At 44.7% G+C, this 15853-nt stretch overlaps 1 protein-coding gene across 3 annotated transcripts in view; it reads right to left on the reverse strand.

Annotated features, from left to right (window-relative positions):
- The window catches only part of LOC138981560 (uncharacterized), a 52189-nt gene that overhangs the window by 24441 nt on the left and 11895 nt on the right, over positions 1–15853 (reverse strand). Inside the window, exon 1 of one of the 3 annotated variants that reach the window (XM_070354518.1) lies at positions 6194–6213. The exons of 1 other annotated variant lie outside the window; for it this stretch is intronic. The gene's annotated coding sequence lies outside the window, so the exon portion shown is untranslated. Of the gene's footprint in view, positions 1–6002; positions 6162–6193; positions 6214–15853 lie in introns of those variants that run through there. One more of the 3 variants, XM_070354517.1, reaches the window with a different exon arrangement.

Raw genomic sequence — 15853 nt, forward strand, 5'->3', positions numbered from 1 at the left:
ATTCAACCATTTCCCTGAATGCCAGTCTCAGGCCACCATTCACCCATTGACTTTCTGTTCTCAATACATTTTCTGTGGCACCATGTCCTGGCAGCATTATCCGCTGCCCTCTTCTGCCAGCTACCGCTCACGCGCACTCATCTCCACTGACGAACTCTTTTCAACTCTCCCCATCCATCTCTCCATCCCCAAAGCCCAAAATAGGAGGTGCAGACAGGGTGACAGTCGCATCACTGCCATCAGTGCCGGGGGTCGGGGGTCGCAGACACCAATTTCAGCGCCGCTGGAAACGCCTGGGTGACCTGCAGGGCGCATATCCGCTAGCTACTTCATACAGTGGAACCCACCTTCTAAGACCCCCGTTTTAAGACCCCCCCACCCCCACCCACCCCCCCCCCCCCCACCTACCTTTTTTATGACCTTGCTTTAACAGATTTTCTGTTCCAGCGCAATGGAACCCCCATTCTATAAACCTGAATCTGACATGCATGGCAAAATTGCTCAGAAACATCCCGTGTGCGGTGTGGGTAATGGCACCTCTGATAAGGAGTTATGGAACAATGTCAAATTGTCGCACTTTCTGGCTGTTGTGTGATGTAGTGTAGTGTTGTTTAGTGTAGTGTAGTGTAGTGTAGTGTAGTGTAGTTTAGTGTAGTGTAGTGTTGTTTAGTGTAGTGTAGTGTAGTGTAGTGTAGTTTAGTGTAGTGTAGTTTAGTGTAGTGTAGTGTAGTGTAGTGTAGTGTAGTTTAGTTTAGTGTAGTGTAGTGTAGTGTAGTGTAGTGTAGTTTAGTGTAGTTTAGTGTAGTGTAGTTTAGTGTAGTGTAGTTTAGTGTAGTTTAGTGTAGTTTAGTGTAGTTTAGTGTAGTGTAGTGTTGTTTAGTGTAGTGTTGTTTAGTGTAGTGTAGTTTAGTGTAGTGTAGTTTAGTGTAGTGTAGTGTAGTGTAGTATAGTGTAGTGTAGTGTAGTTTAGTTTTTAGCGTGGTTTGATGTAATGTCGAAGAGGAGAACAAAAGAGAACAAAAATGTGGGTGATAAGATAAATTCCAAAGTGACATTGACAGAGTTTTTACGTGGGTGGGCACTGTAATCATTCTGTCAGGCTATTCTTCATTCCCAAATGACAGTTCTGACAGGAACCACAGAAACAAGATCCACCTGACTTGGCTTGGAAACCTCTTTCAATGAGAGTAAAACAAGAAGGGAAACGGTAAGGACTGACAAGTCGCGTAAGGCGAAAATACAATATTTAGTCAAGTAGCTGTCGAACTCACAGAATGAAACTGAACGCAATGCCATTTTTCAGCAAGACCGTATACTCGTAGCATCGTCAGTCCACCGCTCATGGCAAAGGCAGTGAAATCGGGGTAGTAGTTGCGCTAAGAAGGATATAGCACGCTTTTCTGTACCTCTCTTTGTTTTAACTTTCTGAGCGTGTTTTTAATCCAAACATATCATATCTATATGTTTTTGGAATCAGGAACCGACAAGGAATAAGATGAAAGTGTTTTTAAATTGATTTGGAAAATTTAATTTTGATAATAAATTTTATATATTTAATTTTCAGAGCTTGTTTTTAATCCGAATATAACATATTTATATGTTTTTGGAATCAGCAAATGATGGAGAATAAGATAAACGTAAATTTGGATCGTTTTATAAATTTTTATTTTTTTTTACAATTTTCAGATTTTTAATGACCAAAGTCATTAATTAATTTTTAAGCCACCAAGCTGAAATGCAATACCGAAGTCCGGGCTTCGTCGAAGATTACTTGACCAAAATTTCAACCAATTTGGTTGAAAAATGAGGGCGTGACAGTGCCGCCTCAACTTTCACGACAAGCCGGATATGACGTCATCAAAGACATTTATCCAAAAAATGAAAAAAAACGTTCGGGGATTTCATACCCAGGAACTCTCATGTCAAATTTCATAAAGATCGGTCCAGTAGTTTAGTCTGAATCGCTCTACACACACACACACACACACGCACACACGCACACATGCACACACGCACATACACCACGACCCTCGTTTCGATTCCCCCTCGATGTTAAAATATTTAGTCAAAACTTGACTAAATATAAAAAACATCATCAGGCATTGAAATCAGTGTAGCTATGACAAGGTTGAGCAATGCCGCACCCTCTCTCTCTCTCTCTCTGACACACGTGAGCACACACGCGATCTCACACACACTCGCTCTCTCTCGAACCAGCAGGCCCCGCAGCCTCCAAATAGCCCCCCCCCCCCCCCCCCACCCACCCCTCTCAGTCTCTCTTTCATCTTCCATCAAAACCACAGTCATCTCATCTTCAGAGCCGGCCCCAAATCGAAAGAACTATCATGTGAGACTGCACAGGCCGTATATATCTGAAGCCATCAGCAGGCCAGAACAGCACTGAGAGCGGTCACCGAACACCTAAATTGACGTATCTAATCAATCACTCCTTGTTCATAAAGCAGCAGGAACACTTTAATGATTACTACCCCACTTCCAGCCCTGGCCACAAATTCGATTAGAAGACTGCCCGCGTGACGAGGGGCCGTCCAAATTTCGGGAAGCCAATAACTCTGTCAGAGAAAGCGTTGAGCCATGGACAGTAAAATGTATCCCCCTACCCTACCCCCCTCCCCATGTACAACTCTTGTTTTCTTCTTCGTCACCTCTCGCTCTCTCCATCCATTTCCTTTTAAAGATTAATCGATACGATGATGAAGATCATCATCATCTCTCTCTTCTTGAGAAGTTCCATCGATCGTCTCCATCATAACCCCCTCTCTCTCTCATACCCCTTGTAAAACGAAGTTTGGTTATTAACATCACCATCATCCGCTCCCAGCACCCCCCTCTCCCCCCCCCCCCCTCGCTCCCTGCCCCCCCCCCCCCCTCTCTCTCTCTCTTACCCCTTGTAAAACGAAGTTTGGTTCTTAACATCACCATCATCCGCTCCCAGATCCCCCCCCCCCTCTCTCAAATATCTCTTGTTTTACGAAGTTTAGTTATTAACATCACCATCATCATCCACCCACCAGGGGGCTCTCTGTCAATGACTGCCCGGTGAACCGTGAGACCTGGCTTTTCATCAGACTGTGCCAGACCCCCTGTGATGTCCTGGAGGTAGGGGGCCCATCAAGGGGCTGATCGATATCATGCACAGGTCGCGAGATTGATCATAAAGCGCGGTGGGAGGTGGTAAGAAGTGTCCCCACTTCGCTCGTTTCACCGTCCCCTTGAGAGACAAGGCGCTGCTGAGGGTACTGTGAAAGTGTGACGGATGTCGTCGCGATGAAGTTACAGCTGAGAAAGCTTGGTGGATTTATTTTACTGTGGTGTGTATGCATGGTCTGTTAGAGTGACGCAGAAAGTGAGATAGACAATTGACTGGCACAGAGGGGGGCGACAGATGCACAGACTGATAGGGACAGAGTCAAAGACTGACCCAGACGCCAATTCATTTTACGAATCTTTTCTCTCTGATTCTGTCTCTCTCAATGTGTGACTCTGTCTCTGCCTGTCTTTCTATCACACACACACACACACACACACAGATTGAAAGACACATCATCACACCCAGACTTTTCCCCAACCTCTCTCTCTCTCTCTCTTTCTGAACCTCTCACCCACACACACACACCCCTACACACGTACCCCAATCACTTTAAGCAGCACTCTTTGATTCCCCCAGCTCGGCCACAATTCAGCAGCCCATCTCATTTGCAATGGCAAAAAAGCCATAATTTGCTAACAGGTTATGTCTGCCAATGCCGTGCCTTGCAACACCCTGCACCTCACGGATTGTCAATGGAATGACAAACCGACTTCCAGTCTGGAACCATTTCTCTCCCTGTCTGCAGTTGTGCAGAGCACACAGACACAGACACAGACACACACACATACACACAGACGACAGACAGACAGACAGACAGAGAGACACACATAGACACAGACAGACACAGACAGACACACACACTCAGATGAAATGTCAATGGTGCAGACATGACATCATGATCGAAGCTACGAAGTCTTAAAGGACTCTCGAGGGTGGTATTACCGTATACCTTCCATCACATAGCGACTTAATTAACAGGGATAACAGTTGAGAATGTCCCAAATCATGAAAACCCTGAATTGACCCTGCGTTTCCCCCGGGTTTTTTTAAAAGTGATTTCTATATGATTTTGACATCCTGTATTATTTAAAAATTAGGAAATCTATCAGGAAATTCTTTCTTTAAACAGGAATTCTCGATTTTCTGATTTCCTTTCCTCCACGTAACAAACCCATAAGAAGAAAGAATGGGGGGGGGGGGGGGGGGGGGGGAACTGCACGCACATTACAAAAAAGGTCCGAACAGTGACAATACAGTTCACGCTTTTGCAGAATAATACGGTACAAGCTGATGTTATCTCTTGTAGACACATCACTCTCACACCACAATTAGATCCGGCACGTGAGACGGATACAATGTAAATTGTACATCTCCCAACGACCTCTCCATCAACAAAAGCCCCTAAAGCGTAGACGGGAACATCAACAACAAAAAGAGACAGACAGAGTGAAACACCACCAAAATACAGCTCAGACATTTAAAGACCCCAATGACCCCAGTAATGCGCAATCAGCACAAGAGAATGCTGACTCAACAGTTTACGTTAAATTGGCTAAAAATAGCTGCGTGTGGAGCACTGCAATTCCAGCCTAACCCGACGCAAGAGAGAGAACTCTACGAAAATAGTCCGCATTTGCGGAGAATCCATACTGCACGTCAAACAAGCTTACTGGAACAACAATACTGCGCCAGATAATCGGAACAGGGGAGGCACTACACATCCAATGTTTTTCTCTGGCTTCACAAAACGGACAAAAGAAGCGGCAAAATGTACACATGAACCAAAGAGTATAACAACAAGTCGCGTAAGGCGAAAATACAATATTTAGTCAAGTAGCTGCCATTTTTCAGCAAGACCGTATACTCGTAGCATCGTCAGTCCACCGCTCATAGCAAAGGCAGTGAAATTGACAAGAAGAGCGGGGTAGTAGTTGCGCAAAGAAGGATAGCACGCTTTTCTGTACCTCTCTTTGTTTTAACTTTCTGAGCGTGTTTTTAATCCTAACATATCATATCTATATGTTTTTGGAATCAGGAACCGACAAGGAATAAGATGAAAGTGTTTTTAAATTGATTTGGACAATTTAATTTTGATAATAATTTTTATATATTTAATTTTCAGAGCTTGTTTTTAATCCGAATATAACATATTTATATGTTTTTGGAATCAGCAAATGATGGAGAATAAGATAAACGTAAATTTGGATCGTTTTATACATTTTTATTTTTTTTTACAATTTTCCGATTTTTAATGACCAAAGTCATTAATTAATTTTTAAGCCACCAAGCTGAAATGCAATACCGAACCCCGGGCTTCGTCGAAGATTACTTGACCAAAATTTCAACCAATTTGGTTGAAAAATGAGGGCGTGACAGTGCCGCCTCAACTTTCACGAAAAGCCGGATATGACGTCATCAAAGACATTTATCAAAAAAATGAAAAAAACGTTCGGGGATTTCATACCCAGGAACTCTCATGTCAAATTTCATAAAGATCGGTTCAGTAGTTTAGTCTGAATCGCTCTACACACACACACACACACACACACACACGCACACACGCACGCACATACACCACGACCCTCGTTTCGATTCCCCCTCGATGTTAAAATATTTAGTCAAAACTTGACTAAATATAAAAAACAAGAATAGTTGCAGGTTTAATTATTGACAAAACAAAACGGTACATTTACTAGAAAGTCGACCCAGTGGTCTTCTGAGTAGACAAACAGACAGACAAACACTTGTGATACAAATAATGAACTTATCTCAAAGTCGTGGATGAAACTCGTTTGAAAGATGCCAGCGAGGTAATTTTACCGTTATCAAAGAGGATGACCTCACATAATCAAAAGAGACATACATCGAAAAGAAAACAACTGAAGCTAACCTCGAACACAAGGTACAGCCGCTGTGGAGTATTCCCTGCAGCACACCCTGTGAGATATTGTGCAGAATGTTAACTCGACCGTTTAATATCTTTATTCCTGCCAGGCGTCGAAGAAGATATCTCGGTTACACATGAATTCCTCACATAAACAAAAGAGACATAAATCGAAAAGAAAAACAACTGAAGCTAACCTCGAACACAAAGTACAGCCGCTTGGGAGTATACCAAGCAGCACACACTGTGAGGTATTTGTGAAAAATGTGAGCTCGACCGTTTCAAATTTCTGTATTCCTGCCAGGCGTCGAAGAAGAGCTCTCGGTTACACATGAATTCCCCCATTCACCTCGTCGCCTAATCCTATTTTTTTGGAGGATTGAGTCCTGTCACCTTCAACAATATAAAGCTAAAAGCGGTGAAACAGCTGGAATACACCGCATACTGTGCCACAGGACAGAAAAGCGCAATGGTCGGGGAAATATGGAACGAAACGCAGCATGGGGTTGAAATGAAGCTGTAGCTCTCTCGTATATATTTCTTTATATCAGACCTCGGCCGGTGACACAGACTGGAGTGGGCTGTGGGCTGTGTGCTGTTGAACCGGCTTCCCCTTTAAACCCCCCCCCCCCCCATTCCTTCTTACCTGGCTTCTAAGATCTTTCTTTCTGAAATGTCCTCTTCATAGCCTCTGTAAATGTGCCCCCGTTTTAAGACCTGGTTTTGTCAGCATTCTGGGTCTTACAAGCCAGGTTACTTTCTTTATTTATTTGGTGTTTAACGTCGTTTTCAACCACGAAGGTTATATCGCGACGGGGAAAGGGGGGAGATGGGATAGAGCCACTTGTCAATTGTTTCTTGTTCACAAAAGCACTAATCAAACATTTGCTCCAGGGGCTTGCAACGTAGTCCAATACATGACCTTACTGGGAGAATGCAAGTTTCCAGTACAAAGGACTTAACATTTCTTACATAGCTTGACTAAAATCTTTACAAACATTGACTATATTCCATACAAGAAACACTTAACAAGGGTAAAAGGAGAAACAGAATCCGTTAGTCGCCTCTTACGACATGCAGGGGAGCATCGGGTAAATTCTTCCCCCTAGCCCACTGTCTTACAGTTTTGGGCAGGTGACACACGGTGGAGTGGGGTGTGTACGGGCTATGATTTGGGGTCGACGAAGGTCGTCAGGAGTGGGTGTGATATCAGTGATATATTCACATTCACAGGGCCGGGGGACTTATACATCGCATGGGTGGTAAAACCGGATAAGGCATCCGACGTTTGTGCAAGTCAGACAATTTATGATAGGCACAGCTCGAAACAACGACAGAGCATGCATGACCTGGAAAGATATTGAACAGGAAACCCCTCCCAACTAAGAGTGCGTACGGGCGCGCGCTCGATGAGTAATAGTAAAAGTAATCTGAGGTACAATGGGGTAAAACAAAACAACAACAAAACAACAACAACAAAAAGGGGGGGGGGGGGGGTCGTCGTTTGAAGTAGGAGGAAATCATGAGAGAAACAATGTAAGCTCAATAAGAATGCAGTGAACTGAAATTGATGCATGCCAAACTATTGAACTCAAAACCCCTTCCTGTAAAGTGTGTGTGTGTGTGTGTGTGTGTGTGTGTGTGTATGTGTGTGTGTGCGTGGGTTGTGAAAGAGTGTGTGCGTATGTGCGTGCATAACTGTTTGTGTCTGCGTGCGTGTGTGCGTGCTCGCGTGTGTATGTGTTACAACGATGACTAATCGTTTAACAACAACAATACTTCACACAGACGCACAGTTTGTCTCTCTCACTCAACGCGCGGTAAAACCAGCAAGAGAGTGCCAACATCACATAACCACTATATGTCCCAGTATGCGAGAAACAGCACAAGCAGTCACGCATGGCCTGCGAAGTCAACAACCGTACAGCGAGCGAATCTGAAACGTGTCCAAAACAACCATCAACCGCGCCGCCTCTCTAATAAAAGGAAACATTATTTTCCCCTTCCGTTATCTACTAATAACACGCCACAACACATGCAACGCATGCTACAAGTAATGAAGATCTGTCCAAAAAATCACCACTTCGCAGTACGAGAATCTGCGAAACATGTTGTTCTGCTAGACGCGGGAGGTGAACTTGGGTGGAAAGATCAGTTTTGCGGCGAGGAACTTCTCCAACCAAAATAGCTGACACCTGCACCCCGACCAAAACAAAAAAACAATTTGTTTCTTATTATAGTACCTCCGGGCCTCTGATTCTGGTACAACGTATGCGTGTTTACCGGTACTGGTTCGGTTGTAAGCAGGGGTCAAGTCGATGTTGTACAAGTACCCACACTTTTACTCTGTCCTGAGAAACTGCGCGCTCAACAATACGACATGCACCTAGAACTCGGCAAAGAATGCACACACATTACACGAGAAGACCTGGGAAAAATAACATGAAAACTGTAGGAAACCTCTTCCCGGTCCTGAGAACCTGCGCGATCAACATACCACCGACAACAGGGACGGACCAAATAAGTTGTAAGGCGGGGGTTCCTCCTTTTTTTTTGGGGGGGGGGGGGGCATGCTCCCCCGGAAATTTTTTGAAAAACGGTTAAAATCTGTGCAATCTGGTGCATTCTGGGCCTTGTTTTGAGGGTTAAGAGCAGCATTGTTTTGGTGCTAAAACTAGTAAAAAAAAACAACACTCAAAGCAAGGTACATGCTTTTTCCAGGGGTGGGGTTCCGGAACCCCTGGAACACCCCCCCCCCCCCCCCCCCCCTGGGTCCGGCCCTGGACAAGTCTGTAAATAATGCAGTATAAATACACATACATAGAATAGCGTAAATAACATGAGGTTGTCAAGGTGATGCTTGTTTTCGCTCCACTGACTGGTGATGAAAAAGTAGAGCCGGGCTCACACCTGCCGCCGCTACACAATAGAATCGTTCTGTTCTAGCTGTTTGTCGTCTCTCTACCTCTATACCCTCTTTCCTGCCAACTTTGCCGCTTTTGCTCAAGAACGCTATAAGCCTTGGCTGCAACGGGTTAGATTGTGCACCGAAGCGTGCAGACTCCACGGTATAATTATCATGTGCACAAGGTGTGCAGGTGTCCTGGCATATAAGGCCTAAAAAAAAAAATAGGTGTGGTTACGGTAACCCGACCTACCCTATTTTTAGGGGCCGACCCTATAACTTTTTATTACATTTCATGATTTGTCAAAAAAACCAAAAATAAACGAGTGCAGAAAACGCAAAGAAAGCGAAATCGCCCGAGTCGCACACTTATTTCCCTGTCAAGTAGGTTTAATTTGTACACATTAGAAAAAAAAAGAAAAGAAAAAAAAAGTAATTGCCTACCTTCCTACCCTATTTTTTGGGGGGGCTATGTTACCGTAACCACACCTATTTTTTTTTTTGTGCCTAACCACGTTATGTCCCAAATAGATACTCATTCTGGGGACAAAAATATAACAATAGCATAGCATAGCAGTGTGCAGATGACACACACTGGACGTGCATCTACATGTGAATAACCCTTCCTACCTTCCTCTCTCCACCACATAACAAACGTCACATGTTATACACACACAAGGTGCACAGACAAGCGAAGTCAGAAACACACACGTGCATTTAAACCTGAATAATAGACTTCAAATCAGTTTCAGAAAGTGCACCGACAAGTGGAGTTGAACACACAGACGACATGCGCGTGCATTCAAACTCGCAAAAATAAACGCGGAAATCTATTCACGTATTAGACCCAGAAACTGACACGCAGGTGCGCATGCACGCCTACTATTTATTTTACACTTACACACTCCTGTGCACTGTGGCCAATAAATTATGAATGACTTGGGAAGGGGTACGTTCACCTGCCGTACGAAAAAGGTCATTCCCCAGTATGTACACTAAAGATCTTACAACCTACCTTGCTCAATGCTGTTATTCAAGAGTGTCAATGCCGTGCCGGGAGGGGAGGGGGGGGGGGGGGAGAGTTGGGAGATTAGTAATGGTAGTGCGTCGTTACATGCACCAAAACAAAAGAGAAACTAATATGCCATGGAATCAAGTAAAACACAATCCGCACCAAAGACCGGGTTTAAAATAAAATTAAAATAAAAAAAAACGGATAAAAAACCGGATCTGTGTAACTTGTAAGCAAAACAAGCCTGCGGGAACACCTGCGACAGGTAATCTTCTTTTCATGACATTGATTTCTTCCGACCACCCCCCCTCCCCCAATGCCTATGCACGGATTTGATATTCGCCCTCTGACTCACTGTTTGTTACTGGGCAAATAATACACGTGTTGCATATTGATGTGCTTGTATTTTGATGCATATCAATTATTACAAACAAAAGATATTCATTGCAGTCATCAAGATTTGTTTGTATTGACTTAGAAGTGCAACAGCCGCATAATTAATTGCCACGCAGCATCAATGTTGATTGCGGCACGGACCAAGAAAGAGGGGTGGGGGGGGGGGGGGAGGAAAGAGAGAGAGAGAGAGAGAGGTGGAGAGAGGGGGAGAAACACACACACACACACACACACACACGTATCTAGGGATCCCTTTGTGAAAGTCGCTATTCTGTTGTTTCAAGCATTACGAAATTGTGTTAGAAATATCCTATATATAATATATCAAGACACAAACGCTAGAATCCCTTCAACTCTGCTCAATACACATGAAAATGAATCAAATGAACATTAATTGTGTGGCTTTTTGGGGGGTACAAAGCTCGATCCTGTCAGTCTCAATTCGTCACAGTTGATGTTTTGCATTTACGGGATATATGATACGTTCGTAATTCCTTCTTCTGCAAGAACAAGTTTTATCTGACTGTGTGCAGCTAAAACATAAATACGAAAATCGAATTTTGATAAGCCCTGTCATTTTTTTGCAGCCGTTGGAAGTGTCTGCTGACAAAGAACATCCTTTCAACTAGCAAAAGTGTTATCGCGTCGATTTCGAGCTCGAAAATAGACAGAAACTCGAATGCTGCCAATATAAGCATTAGACAAAAAAAGAACGCTGTCAATTTCTGAACCCCGCAGCTGCAGCAATATAGGCTATATTTAAACGCATGCTTCATTTCTTCAAGCACATAAACAGAAGTAAAATATCCCTGACAGAGCGTGTGAAGAGACCATAAGCACCCCGGGCTACGCCAAACCTGTGATTAAGTGCCCGGAAATGTGAAGCTAAGTGCTGATATTAGACGAAACCATCATCAGTTGCGAATGTCTAAACGTTGCGAATGTCTAAACGTTGCGCAACTTCGCCAGACCAAATTTTTTTTTTTAAATAGCCGGATCAACAATCTGAATAGTCATCCTTCTAGCCCTGCAAAACAATGCATTAACAGTTGACCTCCCATGTCGTCCTCCCTGAGCCTCAAATCTCTCTCTCTCTCCCTCCCTCCCCCTCCCTCTCTCTCCCCCTCCCTCCTTCCCTCTCTCTCTCTCTCTCTCTCTCTCTCTCTCTCTCTCTCTCTCTCTCTCCCTCCCTCTCTCTCTCCCCGAGTCCCTCCCCCTCTCTCTCTCTTACACACACACATTCAAAAGTTGTAAGCTCATAACAGGTGGCCAGTTGAACACCAATTCCCCGCTCACCCTCATCATCTCACCCCCTCCCACCTCCTGCCCTCTCTCACCACAGTCGCCCAGTCTCAGACAGACATCCAGCATGTCATCGACCGTCAGTGCCGCAGCAGAACCGATACCCTGTTTCGAGAACCCGACCTCAACCCTGTCAATAAAAACACCATCCCTGTCTGAACTTTCAGCTTTTTGTTTTCCCGTAAATCTGTTCCCCTCAGTTTGCGGCAGCCACTTGGCAATGCCTGTCACAGGTAAGGCGCATCGGCAAAAGACTTTCTAATGACCGCCCTGGGGTGTGTGTCTGCATGGCACGGGCACAGGCACCGGAGAAAGAGTTTTGTACACTATAGCAGTGTATGAGAGGGAGGAGCTTCCAAAATGAGGCAGGGGTTCAAGAGCTAAACCCCCCTCCCCTCCCCCCTTCCAGATACCGTTGATATTTAGCATTTGGGAGGGTCATTTGTGTCTCACCTTGAAAAAAGGTACATTTTCCGGGTAAGGGGGAGGGGGGGTTGTGTTTCAGGTTCACCCCTTGATCCAGCTCGGTACAGTGTTTGTTGTTGTTGTTTCGGGTGTGTTTTTGCCACAGTATGCACTTCTTCAATGAGCAGGTCAATACGGCATATTTTTTGCTGTCGACTCGCTACAGATAGGATGCTGTTTAGACATTTCATCATTTTCTGAGGCTTTAAAATGCACCAAAAAGACAACAAAACCTATACCTCTGTACCTTCCTTCCTATCTTCAAAGAACTGATGCAAGGTGCTTGTAAGCCTGGGATTTTGACGGCCGGGACAAAGCCACGCCATCTATAAAGACCAGTTCTCAATTGGAATAACATTACTCTTAAAACCACAGGAAAGAGAAGTTTAGAACCCTATTTTCTCCAAAAAGCCAGCGTCTAATGCCAGTGATCCCTGTAATTCCACGGGAGACCAGAAACGAAAACGCACAGGTTTCACGATTCTGGGAAAGTACTCCCAGAATAACAGTATGTACTGTATAAATAGACCTCGGAACTGACCAGACGCCTAAAACGCACATCTTCATTTTCTTCCAAGACGCAGTGTCTGATGCCTGCAAGCTTGCCATTTTCACGGGGGAACCGAGGAGAGGAAAATGCGCATGCATCTCATTCCATCGCAGACAGTCTTTGGAATAAAGAGCATACCTTTCATTTTCAAGCAAAGGTGAACAGGACCAAGGAACAAACATGTCCAGCGATCTTTACCTTAAACTCCGTAGGACCTCGAATTCTAAGAGGAAAGCATCTCAAGATAAACCAAGATCGAAAGAAAAATGGCCATGCTTCCAAGGTCACATAATAATAATGTTACAAGAAGCAGACGACAGGACATGTGGATGGACCGAAGAGGGAAATAACACAAATCAAAGAACAGTAGTCTCCTGTCAACAACACCTCAGGGTTTAAAACGCACACAACCTTGTCTTCTACTTCTTTCAGCTACAACTCCAATGGACACATGCATTTCTTTTGAGTGGATGTTCGCGTGTATGGCCATGTTCTATCCTCATAACCCGGCCTAGAAGGTAGCCATACTCCATTTTCGGGGGTACTTGTTTTCAAAACAGAAAGAGAAGCGTAGAACCTTGTTTTCTCCAAAACGCCAGCGTCCAATGTCAGTGATCCGTGACATTTCACGGGAGACCAGAAACAAAAACGCACAGACTTCTCATTCTTGAAAAGCATTTCCAGAATAAAAAGTACTGTGTAAATAGACCTCGGAACTGACTACCACCCCCCCCCCCCCCCCACCCACACACACACAAAAGGATGAGGATGAGGAAAAAATAAGAAAGAACTGGGAAGAAAATAACAAGAAAAGCAACTAGCATCTGATGCCTGTGAGCCTGTGGTTTTCACGGGAAAGCAAGCAAGAGAGACAGCGCAGGCATCTCATCAGGGGATGCCTGGCTGGTAATTGCGCGTGTGTGTAATCCAGTTCTGGCGCAGCAGATCAACAATTTGCACGCCGTAATAAACACACTCAATGCCTGCGTTTCGCTCTCATACCTTCTTTTCTCCTGACACTGACAGATCTACGGTTAAACAAGTATGACTAGTCACGTAGTGGAAAGCTAAAACAGCGGCAATGTGATAGTAAAGACTATTACAGACAAGAAAAGAAAATGAAGCTAGGTTTTTTTTAAACTCAAAATGCAGGGTTGCGAAGGAAATGGAAGTAATGCAAAATGCATGCAAGGCTAAAATTATGCCATCTTTGTACAATCACCGGTTCAGCGAAAATGGCTATTCTGCTACTGCTACGGCTGAAGGTGTGTGTGTGTGTATGTGTGTGTGTACATTTGTGTCTGCGCGTGCTATACAATGTTTCAAACTTCTAGAGGCATAGTTGGCTTATTGTCTTTGCCCCCCAGACCTCCCCCCCCCCCCCCACCCCGGCACCACAACGACCTGACAATGCACCCTACTTCTTTTTCACCCTGTTTCCGAGGTGCTGTGAGTTTCTGGCATTGCAGAACACTGTTTGTCTCACCTTCTTTAAAAGAAGGTAAGCGGAGGTTCTGTAACATATATCCAACACATTCCCCAAAGTTCTTTGAAGAAAAGAGCCTCCTCAGCGTCTGTCTAAACAAACTATGGTGGCTTGCGAAACCCGGACATTTTGTACGGTGCTGTCATGTTGCTTGTTTCTTTCACTGTATCTTGTCAGAACCTGTCCTCGTTATCTGTACAAGACCACGCAAGAATGTTGTCTGTTACGTGCGCACTTTATTATTAATGATACACTGTAGATATATGGCGTTTGCATTGTCACGAAGTGTGAAGAAAGGATATTTTTTAGTTGGTCTGAATTAAGCTTTGTAACGTGTCCAAGTTATCTTGCTTGCGTCCTCAACTGTCTATCAACCGAAGCTCTTCAGCAGTTTTACCTTGACAAAAAAAAAACTACCACCAAATATACCTTTTAAAGACACCCCCCTGTTCTGTAAATTTATTATTGAAAAACCTGCCGCCAAACATACTTCTCAAAGGCCTGTACCCAACCCAACACCAGCATCTCGCACCTCCGAGAAGAGCGAATAAAGTACAGTCTAACAAGGCTACCCAAACAAGGTCCTCAACCACATCACACCGCAGAGGAGAGACACTAAGATACCGCGCAGCTTCAAGGCGAGCAGGCGTCAACTGATCTGTCATTATCAGGTTGAGCATCTCAGGAAGGTCTGATACCACAGACCTACCGCTACCACTGCGCCTTCATCGGCCAGTGTACCTACATAGTATTTTACAGGTATGCAGTCTTTTTCGGGCCGGCACTGGCACTCTTCTTCTTATTCGTTCATCGACTGAAATCCCCACGTTCACTCATGTTTTTGCACCAGTGGGTTTGGACGTGTTTGGCCGTTTTTACCCCGCCATTCAGGCAGCCATACGGTATTCTTCAGATTGGACAGGTATATAAAGTCAGTCTTCTTCGGGCTGGCAATGTCAGTGGCATTCAACGTGCACCATCTGGCTCTGCAGTCTACGTCTCAGGGAACCCATTACAGCGTCCCAGCTGTCGGGATATCACTGGCACTCAAAGTCCATCCGTCCAGTCATCTCGCTCCAACCGAGCGGACCGATTAAAAGTATGGTCTAACAAGCCTACCTAAACAAGGCCAACAGGTATCCCGCTGCATGACGCCGAGCGGGTGTCAACTGATCTACCATTATCATAGGGGGAATCTCAAGAACTTCTGATACAGCAGACCTACCGCTACCATCGCACAGTCTACTCATGCACACTCCTCGGACTAAGGGCAGGAAAAAGAGGTGGCGGGGTGGGAGAGCAGGCGTTTGCTGTGCTGTAGCTGGTCTATGTGCAGGGCTGTGCAAAATGTCCACAAGAGTGTTTGGTGGTTCTATTCTACATAAAACATGGCACCAACACTCCAAACAGAAGTGCATGTGTTCCACCATGTGTGCTATTTTTACCAGTAGAACTTCTTCTTCTTTCTTCTTCTGCGTTCGTGGGCTGAAACTCCCACGTACACTCGTGTTTTTTGCACGAGTGGAATTTTACGTGTATGACCGTTTGTTACCCCGCCATTTAGGCAGCCATACGCCGTTTTCGGAGGAAGCATGCTGGGTATTTTCGTGTTTCTATAACCCACCGAACTCTGACATGGGTTACAGGATCTTTTTCGTGCACACTTGGTCTTGTGCTTGCGTGTGCACACGGGGGTGTTCGGACACCGAGGAGAGTCTGCACACAAAGTTGACTCTGAGAA

The sequence above is a fragment of the Littorina saxatilis genome, linkage group LG12, assembly GCF_037325665.1.
Source record: "Littorina saxatilis isolate snail1 linkage group LG12, US_GU_Lsax_2.0, whole genome shotgun sequence".
Taxonomy (NCBI): Eukaryota; Metazoa; Mollusca; class Gastropoda; order Littorinimorpha; family Littorinidae; genus Littorina; species Littorina saxatilis.